This window comes from Hydractinia symbiolongicarpus, chromosome 12 (assembly GCF_029227915.1).
Source record: "Hydractinia symbiolongicarpus strain clone_291-10 chromosome 12, HSymV2.1, whole genome shotgun sequence".
Classification (NCBI taxonomy): Eukaryota; Metazoa; Cnidaria; class Hydrozoa; order Anthoathecata; family Hydractiniidae; genus Hydractinia; species Hydractinia symbiolongicarpus.
Window position 1 is genome coordinate 12,033,820 of NC_079886.1, and position 12,122 is coordinate 12,045,941.

The 12,122-nt window shown below is 37.3% G+C and overlaps 1 long non-coding RNA gene across 1 annotated transcript; it reads left to right on the forward strand.

Moving 5' to 3' along the window:
• The first annotated feature begins 2,029 nt into the window (after positions 1-2,029).
• LOC130621123 (uncharacterized) lies at positions 2,030-11,915 on the forward strand. The gene is made up of 2 exons (XR_008980796.1): positions 2,030-2,130; positions 10,987-11,915. It is a non-coding gene; the product is annotated as an uncharacterized LOC130621123 (long non-coding RNA).
• The last annotated feature ends 207 nt before the right edge of the window (positions 11,916-12,122 follow it).

Below are 12,122 nucleotides of genomic sequence, written 5' to 3' on the forward strand. Positions count from 1 at the left end.
CACCGGCAAGGCTAAAAATTTATCTATTTTCTCTTTTTCTCTGAAAAACAGCTTGGAAAATATCATTAAAGGTGGCAGCATTTTTTTTTTTACATAATCAGTTACGAAAAGTTATTTTCAGACTACATATTCTTATTTTTTCTTTTATAACACACTTGTCACGATTTTATAGCTATAATACATTATCTTATTCAGCCTCAACAATTCCTCTTTAAATTAAAATTCATCAATTATTAATTAGTTCTGCTGAATTACGTGCTTGCAAAATTGTAGAGATAAGGAAATGTATGTTCTAGCACAGGCGCACACGCCTACGCCACAGTCAACCAAAACAAGTCGAAGTCCATCCAGTACATAGTGGGGTAAATCCCTATGATGCAGTGCTTAGTCATGTAGTTCAAGGTAAAGTCCCTTTACAGCAAATGAGTAAAAAGAGTTCTGGCACACCCAGAGGGAGACTCCCCTGCATATCCGCTAATAATCAATCAACGCATGCGCAGTAGAGATGTGAATTGTTGTAATCAAAATACTACTAATAAAATGTGTATCAGTTGTCAATCAACAAAATTCGATATATTTGGAACTGTAGTAGTCATGATCTTCCTAGCTGGCATTGGTATCTCCCTCCCACTTATGGCCTTATCAATAGTGAAAGAATCAGAGAGGGACAAGGATAATGATCGAAGGATTAAAGACCTAGAGGATGAAGTTTATAACTTTGATAAACGATGGAAAAATGTAAGGACTGCGAACGTATGTTGTATGTGTACGACAGGTGTACCTGTGGGCGGAGGTTTGTGGTAAATGGTAAAATGTTGTGTTGGTACTGTTATCAGGAATACATCACGTATAACGGGGGTAGTTGTGTATGTAATCCTCGGAACCTGTTTGAATTTCAATAAACAAGATGCTACAATTTGAAGAAGAAATTGTCAACCCTAAATTATTCTATTCATTTGCTGCTACCTTTACAGACATCAATGATATCAACGTGGACTATCTAACAGTGTCAGATCCAATTCTTGTCAATGGAGGTAAGGATAATCGGTATATTATAGGCTACCATACACGAGACCTCGTGGTTGCTTTGAGGGTAAAAACACCAAAAATATGGTCCCCGCATGAGGTCACCCGGTACAACGCTAATGCAGAACCAGCAATGAGTCTTGAATTTGTAGAGTACCCCGACTGCGTTATGAAGTATAGTCAAATCTGGTCCAAGATCGAGGAGTTCATTTCTGATCAATTGACGACAGAGCCCGTGAAAAAGAGCGTTACGTGAACGCCAAGCTTAAATACTACAAGGACGCGATCGCGACTAAATTCCACGGTATGCCAGTACCCTACGATGAACCCTGCCAAGTCAGTGCCATCCTGGCACTATCATCGGTGTATATGCAAGTTAAAAACTACTATGCTCAGGTACATGTTGTGGAATGTCGATAAAAGGACTTTAAAAAAGAATGGCTACTGAGTGAGGATTAAAAACCATATTTTATAGGCCTACAAGACCTATAAAATCTACAAAATTAAGACTTATACTCAGGTTGAGGCTCTACGTAGCGCTTGCATATTGTACAGACTGAAGTTTTTTTAAAACATCATTCCTACCTTCTTCTCGACCTTTCGCAACTAGCTGGGCACGTTCTCGTTCATTGATGGATTCAATGATGTTCTTAACACGCTGAAGTATCTGTTCCTTTAGTATCTCATAACGCTGCTTTTCATGCGTAATGAGGGTGAACTCATAGTCGCTGATTATTGCGGAGAGTAGAGGAGTGCGCGCTAGCGCACGGAGCGTAGCGAAGCCCATTTCCTCATTAAATAAGCCAAATAGAAGTGAAAAGTAAGCACGGTGGAGAGTATATAGGATTTCTATACGATTTCGTCCCTATACATCAAATTTATAAAAAATTCTGCCATTTTATTAGTGTTGCCCAGTAATTTTATCTGGTCATTTGTTGGTAAATTTTCGTAAATATCTGATTGAGCGAGAGAACGTGTTTTTAGCACAGCGATGGAGTTTTTGTTGTGTTTTAAAGATGGTGCTAAACATAGTCAGCCAGCTAGAAGCGAAATGATGAGATTTTTCAAGAAAGAAGTGGAGGTTATGATCACTGTTTTTTAAAGGTTGTGAAAACCCCTTACATACACCTAAAGCTATCTAGCACAACAGTAGCAGCTAAGCTAGCATAAAACATAGTCACAAGAAAAAAAGATAGTCTAGTTGCGTGGACCGTCGGCATTGTTTACGCGAGCTACTATCCTCAATCAGCCTGGGACGGCCCGCTCATCCTGCACAGAAGTTCAAAATGGCGGCGCATGCAGGAGGAGACTACCTTGCAGGCGAAGATCTTGATGATTTATTTGAGTTACTTGAAGGCGGTTTTCTTGATGAAGATGTGGATTTTAATGTGGAATTAGATGCTGTGATAACGGAAGTGGAAGCTTAAGAAGAAGTTGAGTATCCTTGTCAGGATTGTGATAAAATTTGTAAATCACAACGTGGCCTGACTAGACATCGCAATGTCAAACACACTACTGAAGTTACTCCTGAAATATCGACGAATGCTGGTCCTTCATTACCAAAACTTACTAAAGAAGAACAAATTTTGAAAAAGCTACACCCTTTGAAGTTGAAAGTACTTATCACGAAGAGTGCTGAGATATGCCTTGGTGATCAATGTTTACCCAAATCAACCAGGGAAGTGTTTCGTGATTTCAAAGTTTCTAATGATGATGCGGTCAAACTTTGGGAAAAACTGAAGCCAATCATTGGAAAGTATAACGGTGATGCAGAAGATTTTTATGCAAACTTTTATGGTCTATTGAAAGATAACTTGCTTCCATCAAAATTTGAGGACACTACTTTGAGCAATATTATTCTAACAGAACTTGCAAATCATGTTTTAATTCATCTTTCGGGTAATGATAAAGTTGTCGATTCTGTAACTGAAGCTGTAACAGCTATCTCGGAGAATGAAAAAAAAGCCTGCAATATGTGGCTGGATTTATCGTTCACAAGCTTTATACAAAATTCCGTTTTTCGAAAAAGTCTTAACAAAGTGAATTCAACAAACAGGCTGTATCAATCCTACAAGCATGCAAAGTTGACTGTGATGATTCACAGACATTGATCAATATACGCGACCGTGGTGGCTTGTGGAGAGTGCACAAACAAATACAAGAACTTTTTCGAGAATGTGAATAAATGTTTCGGTTGAAAACTTCAAATTTCAGCACAACACTAAATTGTCAAGACCTTGTTAAAAATATGCTCAAAAACTGTTCTGTACTTTCCAATTTCAAAAGTGTCTGTTATACCATTGATCCACAAGTCAGTAAAGAAGTCAGTATGAATCTTCTGGAACACATGCTTACTATGTTTACAAGAGTTCGCAGCTTTTCCTATGCTAGAGACATACGTGAAAAACATAAAGCTGCTAAAAAACTTGCAAAGAAAAGATCATTGAGAACTGAAATTAAAAAAGCCAGTAGCAGCAAAGACATGGGTCACTGATTCATCTAGTTCCAGGCATGAACTATAAAATCTGCCACAATGGCTATTTTTATAGCCACACATGTGATAAAAAAACATTACACATGGCTAAAAATCACAATAAAAATTCATTCCTTTTTTTTTTTTTTCTGGTTGAACTTCAGACAAAAATCAGGATCCCTCACAGTACGATTTAGAGGTGCCGTGTGAGAAATCCTGTTACTTCATTTACGGTCAATTTAAGATATCAGGATTCCTCTGATTTTCCTGTAAATATATGCGTGAGTAATTCTGATGCGTTTGAAAAAGTGACAACATTGCAATTTTTCCATAGCAAATAGCTTTCACAAAATAATAGATAGATGGGACATAGAAAAAATAAACATACATACTCATCCAATAACCATCTCCTAAAGTGATCCAATGATAGAACAAAGCATCTCCAGTCCCACAATATAAAGAGAACTAGATAAAATTGCCAATTAATAACATTTTTTCAAATGTGTGGCTATAAAAATAGCCGTTTTGTTGTGTGCTTCATTCAAAGTGTAGACATTTTTCTTTTTGGTAATGGGGTGTCATCTATCATGTTGAATTTGCTACCACATCCTTGTACATTCCCAGCAATTGGTCTTACAGAAAATTGTGCTTTTATGGTATTGTCATTATATCCAACGTCTCTCACCGATCAATGAATATTTCAAATTTTGGGATGATGTGGTCTGGTGATAAACAAGTAACAACAAAAAGTGAGTCTTGAGTGTCAATACGCCAACATCTACCCAACGAGAGCTTTGAAACACGTTGACTGAAGTCAACAAAATTTCTATATATGGTGGTTGGAGGTGGTGGTGAATCTTGTAAAATTTGGAAATCTTCACGTTTTTGTATCGAAGTGTTCGATCGAGGTGGAGAGGCTAAGGTCGAAATATTGCCAGATTTTTGTGGAAGATTCAGATGTGGTAGTTCTCCTTCTTTTAAACTTTTTCGAGTTGGGTAAACCCATATTTGATCCTCCGAGAAATGACGTTCACAAATAAACAATTTGAACTTGGAAATGCGACGTCTCAGCTCGTCATCTACCTCCCTATATTTCGTGATGATATTGATGAGCTCCTTTCCCCATTTTTTGTTTACTTCATTATTTGGCAACGGAACTTTGAAAATGTTGAATAATATTTGTTATGGTTCTGAAGATATATTTACTTCACAATGTACATACATAAATGTTTACAGTCAGCTTATATATAGTCTTTACATGGAACTTGCTAGAAAATACTAGTATACAAGAAAAACGTCTAGAATGTTCCAGAAACAAAGATGGCGTCTAATAAGAAACATCAAGAAAGTTCCAAGGTATGTTCTAGAGAGTTCAAGTACATATATACATGATGCAATGTCCATACTACATGAATGTTCAAGAATATTCTGGAATGTTCCGTAATGTTCCAGTAAATATCTGACTAGAGTGTCTGTAATTTCAATACTCCTCCTCACTCGCTGTCAGATAGTTCGTAAATACCACTCCTTTCGCGTAGTTCATTAAATTGAACACGACCCAATCCTTTTGTCAATACGTCCGCAACCATGTCCTCGCTCGGACAGTACACCAACGTGATCTTCTTATTCGTAATCTGTTCTCGTATGTAGTGATGCTTAATGTCAATATGATTTGTACGTCCATGGAACTTTGGATTTCTCGCCATACAAATTGTTGACTGATTGTCTTCGTAGATCAAAGTTGGCTCGTCTGATTTCTCGTTCATGTCATTAAGAATTCGTCTCAACCAAATAGATTCCTGTGCTGCACTTGACAATGCCATGTACTCTGCTTCTGCTGTGGATAAGGCTACACATGTTTGCTTCTTACTCAACCAGCTAATAGCTGCTCCACTCATCTTGAAAATATAACCAGATGTTGATTTTCGATCGTCAAGATCGCCTGCCCAATTCGCATCTGAATATCCGGTTAAACCACTTTTATCACCATATAATAAACCATAGTTGACTGTGCCATTCAAATATCTCATAATACGTTTGACTGCAGACCAATGATGTGTCGTAGGTTTTGAAGTGTATCTTGCAACGTTTCCAACAGCATATGCAATATCTGGTCTTGTTTTCGTTGACAGATAAAGGAAACATCCAACTGCTGATTGATATATGTCTTGGTCAAACAGAATATCGTCGTCTGTTGGTTTCATCAATCTTGCTCCGGCTTCAGTAGGAGTTGCGACAGCTTTCGAATTTTGCATGTCAAACTTCGTTAGCACTTCTTTGATGTAGGTTGGTTGACCAATCCATATCTTCCCTGGTTCTAGATGAACGACTTTAACGCCAAGGAAATGATGTAACTTCCCCATGTCTTTTACGTCAAATTTTACACCAATTTCTTGAATGATTTGTTGGATTCGCGTACTTGATTTCCCTGCTAATATGATATCATCAACGTATACAGCCAATATAAACATCTCTCCTCCTGAAGTCATCGTGTAAATGCAAGGATCATTCGTCGAAAGGGTAAATCCACATTTCTTGAGATGTTTATCCAAAGCTTCATTCCAGCATCGCGACGATTGCTTTAGACCATATATACTTCTCTTCAGCTTGCAGACCATATTCTCCTTCCCTTTAATCTCGAAACCCTCAGGTTGTTTCATGAAGATGTCTTCTTTCAATTCGCCATTCAAGAATGCGGTTGTTATATCCAATTGATGTAGTTGAAGATTATATTTCGCTGCCAATGCAATCATTGTCCTTATTGATTCGAATCTTACTACGGGAGAAAATGTTTCATCATAGTCAATTCCACTTTTCTGTGTGAATCCTTGCGCTACCAATCTTGCCTTGTGCCGCTCTACGTTTCCATCTGCATTACACTTTCGTTTGAACACCCATTTGCTTCCAACAGCTTTACGTCCATCCGGCAGTTCAACGACATCCCATACATCGTTCTTGTATAGTGATTTGATTTCCTTTTTCATTGCGTCGATCCAATTTTCTTTGTCATCACTTTGAAGTGCTTCTTTGATTGACTTTGGATCTGGTACTTCTTCTGCAACATATACCCAATCACCGTAACGATCTGGTGCTTTTCGTTCTCGTCTCTGCCTATCGGTTTGTAAAGGTTCACCGTTGTCATTTTTGTCAACGTCATTATCTTCAAATTCCAATTCCACTTCATGTTGCTTGACAACTTCTTTTGGAGCTTCTTTGTCATCCTTCTCCTTAGTTCGTGATTTGGTTTCGTTGAAGACAACATCTCTGCTGAAGAAAACTCTTTTCTTCACTTCATCGTACAACCGAAAGCCTTTGGTTGTCGTACCATATCCCAGGAAAATGCATCGTTTCGTCTTTGAATCCACTTTTGCTCTCTCGTCCTTTGGAATGAGTGCGTAAGCGTTGCATCCAAATATACGAAGATCGCTGACATTTGGTTTGTGTCCAGTCCAAACTTCATATGGTGTCATACCTTTAACAGCACTTGTAGCACTACGATTTCGTAAGTAACTTGCTGTTGATAATGCTTCTGCCCAAAAACGCTTGGGTAACTTTGAATCCGCTAACATGGCTCGCACCATTTCCACAAGTGTCCTGTTCATTCTTTCAGCCACACCGTTCTGTTCTGGATTCTTTGGAACTGTTGTTTCATGTCGAATACCTTCTCTTTTGAGATAGTTCTCAAATTCATTTGAAGTGTATTCTCCTCCGTTGTCCGTTCGAAATACTTTAATTCTCGAACCGCTTGACTTTTCGACCATTGCTTTCCATTCCACAAAACTTTGGAATGCGTCGCTTTTGTTTTTCAGCATATACACCCACACATGTCGTGACTTATTGTCGATAAAGGTGAAAAAAATATTCAGCTCCGCTAAGTGACTTCTCTTCAATCTTCCCACACACGTCACTGTGCACTAATCCAAGTAATTCATTGGACCGCACTCCTCCTTTCTTTGGAAAAGGTGTCCGGTGCTGCTTTCCATCAACACATGATTCACAAAACTTTGCATTCTTTAATGAATCGTATTCAAATCCATCAACCAAATTATCTTTTGCCAGCATTTCCAGACTTTTAACCCCAAGGTGACCGTAACGTCGGTGCCAAATTGATTCTTTTGTGTCGTCACTTCCACACATTGCAAACTCGCTTTCCGCTTCTCCCTGTCGACTACAGTTGAGATGATACAGGTTTCCAGACTTTGTAGCAGTAGCGACTACTTTGTTGCCATCCAATATACGGCATTCCGACTGACCAAACTCAAACCTCTTACCGGACTTTGTTCCCTTTGAGACACTCAAAAGATTGTGAGACAGTTGTGGTACGTATAAAGTTTCATACAATCGGCATTGTTTCACTTTTACATCCGGGATGTTCACGAATAATTCCACTGTCCCTTTACCAATAGCTTCCAGTGAGTATCCGTCCCCAACAGTAATCTTCTGTGGTTCCTCGAGTTCAACAATGTCAATAAATAAGCTCTCGTCATTGCACATATGACACGTGGCTCCAGAGTCCACTATCCAATCGCTTAACTTTTCGGATGCTACTAAAGAATGTTCGACAACAAATCCGAGTTCGATTTCTTCGTCGGACTCCTTCTTTTCGGCGGTACAAGCTTTTTGGTTCATGGGTTTCTTCTTGAACTTTCCATCCGATCTCGAATAATTTCCCGCCTTGTTGAGATCACAGTTTCGTTTAATATGTCCGTAATTACCACACCGATAACACTTTGGACCTTTCTGGTTACGCTGATGATGCTTTAACGTCATCGCCTTTATTCCTGGCTCTGTTTCTACCATGTCTTTCTGTTTGCTTTCTTCGTGAAGCAGTCGCTCTGTAACAACGTCAATTTTTGGTACCTCCGAACTTGCTTCGAGCGCCGTGACCAACATGTCGTACGAACGCGGCAAACTTGCCAACAAATGAACCACCTTATTTTCGTCATCCAAAGGATCACCAACAATCGCTAACTCTTCAAAAATCTCCGTCATTGTTTTGATGTGAGTCTGTACCGATTGTCCTTCCTTTAACTTTAACGCATAAAGTTTTCGACGTAATGCCAATTTGTTGGCCCAAGATTTTTTTTGAAATTGATTGGCTAACCTTTTCCATACTTCTGCGGGATCCTCTGGATCCGGACCAAGTAGATATAGGAGAGACGGTTCAATCGATAAAACGATAGTGGCCAATGCCTTGTCTCTTCTCAATGCATATTTCACCGCTGCTGCTTCGCCATCAGCAGGAGCACCTTCAGTTTCATTAACAATTTTCCACAAACCTTCTCGTACCAATGCCATCTTACATTGCAACTTCCATGTCGCATAATTTGATCCATTCAGCGGTTTCAAAAGAATCTTCGTTGCTTCCGCAGCCATTATTCCTCCGGATACTTTCAACTAAATACCGGAATACCAATGTTTTGATTCCGTGATAACAATCACCAAAATTCCGTGAACTACAAATTTCCAAGATGGCGTCAAGTTGTGCACGTACTTTGTTTACAAGTTTCTTCTCACTATCTTCAGTTATACTGGGCAATACTCTGGGCCCATAACCTGTTGAATAATATTTGTTATGGTTCTGAAGATATATTTACTTCACAATGTACATACGTAAATGTTTACAGTCAGCTTATATATAGTCTTTACATGGAACTTGCTAGAAAATACTAGTATACAAGAAAAACGTCTAGAATGTTCCAGAAACAAAGATGGCGTCTAATAAGAAACATCAAGAAAGTTCCAAGGTATGTTCTAGAGAGTTCAAGTACATATATACATGATGCAATGTCCATACTACATGAATGTTCGAGAATGTTCTGGAATGTTCCGTAATGTTCCAGTAAATATCTGACTAGAGTGTCTGTAATTTCAATAGAAAATACTGATGTCTTTATTTCTCCTCGATACAGAGCATCCATATATAGCACAATTTTCACCAGGCATAGTAAAATCTTGTACGAAAAACACCCAAAGTCGAAATAAAAACACCAAACTAAGTACACACAACACCCAAAAAATGCGCCATTTTGAACTTCTGTGCAGGATCTGAGGTTTGGGAGCCACTATAGTTCAGCCGTAAAAACATAGAACAATGGCCTATTGTTTGTTGCTAGACTATCTTTTTTTCTTGTGACTATGCATAAAACTACCAATTTAACTAGCATAAAAATGCCTATTAAGTTTTCTCTTATGCTAGATGATTAGAAGATAGCATCATAAGAGAATTCTCAAAAATCCGTCCTAAGACTTTAGGACGGATTTTTGAGCTAGCTAGCTGCTACTGCACACAGTGAGTGATGTCCATCACATAACTACTTTGTAGTTTTATCCAGTTCCACAAAATGTGTTGGCTCTTGACAAATTTTTTAAATGTATATAAAGAATGACTAAAAAAACTTAGCAAAATCAACAAAAGAACATCGCTAATTTTTCCACATATAATACTTCCTGTCAATATTTATATAGACATTGACATGGTCACATGTTACCGACACCAAAGGTAATTTTTTTCAAGATTGGATGACAGAGAAGTGTTGGGGGGGAGAGGGCAGGGAGAGGAGAGTCATATGATTGTGGAGCTAGCTAGAAATTAAGAGGCATCACCAAACACCCAGAGGAGTAAATATTTAGCTACCGCTGGGTATCACGGTGCTGGATGCAATTTTTGTTTAACATGTAAATTTGTAGTCGTCGGATTCTAAACAAAATGTAGACCCATAGACTATTTGGCGTTCCAAACAGACTACTCTTTCGCTAATACAGCAACAGGATCATGTGTCTTCAAATTAATTTTATACACTAGTGCGAGTCATGTTATAGAATATATATATATCAGGATTAACACCAACATCCATATTTTCTAGTAACAATTTTTTTTAATTTCTAAGGAGTGGCTCTTGTGCAATCATTAACATGTCCTGAAAATCTTCAAACATCTATATAATAACAGAAAAAATAACATAGAAACATAGAAAATCTTCAAATATATATAAACATTGAACAACATTGAGCTTTTATTTGAATTTATAGTTATGCATTTTATTGAGTATATATATACATCTTTTTTTTTTTTGAATTAAGACTTCTTTTGTTATTTTTTCTATGTTAGGATAAAGCTTTGTTAGGATGTATATTTACATGAAAAAGAACCTTGTTTCTACTTTTCAGTAAAGCAAACTTTTCAAAGCAAAATAACACAAATAAAAATGTGCATGCTCAGATACATTTCGCCTGCAAATTTGCCATCCAATTCGCATAAGAAAAATCCTTCGTAACGTTTTGTAGCATCTTCTGATTTGTTTTGTTCTAAATAAAATGTGTCACTGACCCATATAGAATATTGTGTCCAGAATAGACTGTGTTTTTGCTAATAAAGAAGCCCCATGACATATAAAAATTTGTGAGTAAAAATTCTCCATATATAAAGCCTCAGAAAACAGTATAGTCACTGTAGTTCGATCTAACCCTCATCCTCCTCTCTCTAGAGATGAAGTAGAAGAAGAGGAAAAAGTGACTGACGTCGGTCGTCCACGACAGGCGTGAAGCTACAACTTCAAAAGTTAACATAAGTAACATATGGTGTGCAGAGAGTACAAAGTTTTGACTCATTTTGGTTATATATTTTTATATTTTGATTTGTTTTTTGCTGTTGTGGTTAATATTGCAGTTCTGAGACACTTGTATAAAGAAAACTAAATGATGTTCTTATATATCAGACTTTCTGTACATGTGTGGCTATAATGTGCAACTATAAAAGTATATATGCATTCATGCCCTGTTGGTCTAATGGCTATGACACTCTTATAAATGAGAGATCAAAGTTCGAATCCTGGACAGGGCTAGGAAATACATTAATTATGTTGCACATATAGCTATACATTGCAGTATTAAGGATATTATATTCCGTATACTATGATATATATATATATATATATTCTGATTTTTACCCTGACTTTTTACCTTTGCCGCAGGGATCTGTGTTGGGCCCCTGCTTTTTCTTTTGTATATTGATGACTTAAAATCTATCATCAATTCAAACCACCACCACCTATATTTGTGTCTTGCAAGCATAACTTTAGGTTATAAAATTCTTTATTAAGCTATTATAAAACAATTTGCGTTTTGTCATATTATTTGTGTCTTGCGTTATTGTTCCAAGATTCTGCATATAATGTGCGTAATTACCTTATTCCATGAAATTACCCAGTTATGATTTTACACGCTTTTTTATAAGAATATAATTATAAGAATATCGAGGCTGAGAAATGGGTTAAAATTAGAAATATCCTAAGAATATACCCAGGCTTAACTTCTTGTTTTAGATATGAAAATTTGTGTGATGCGCAGATTTTGATTAGAGGTTTATTTCTTATACTGTATGTTTATTTTCTTGTCGGATCACCTGTCGTTTTCACTTTGTTTAATGACTTTCCACCATTTTTTTAACCATCTTTAAGCATATTAAGGGTAATCATACTTTCCGGTGAAGAATATTTGAGGCTGAGATTTGTCAAAAAGCTAAGGATACTGAGGCTGAAACGAAAAAACAATATTCTTATAAAAAAAGCGTGTAAACCGGTTTTTCAAAATTCGTGTTAATTTAAAGACTTTTAATTTCATG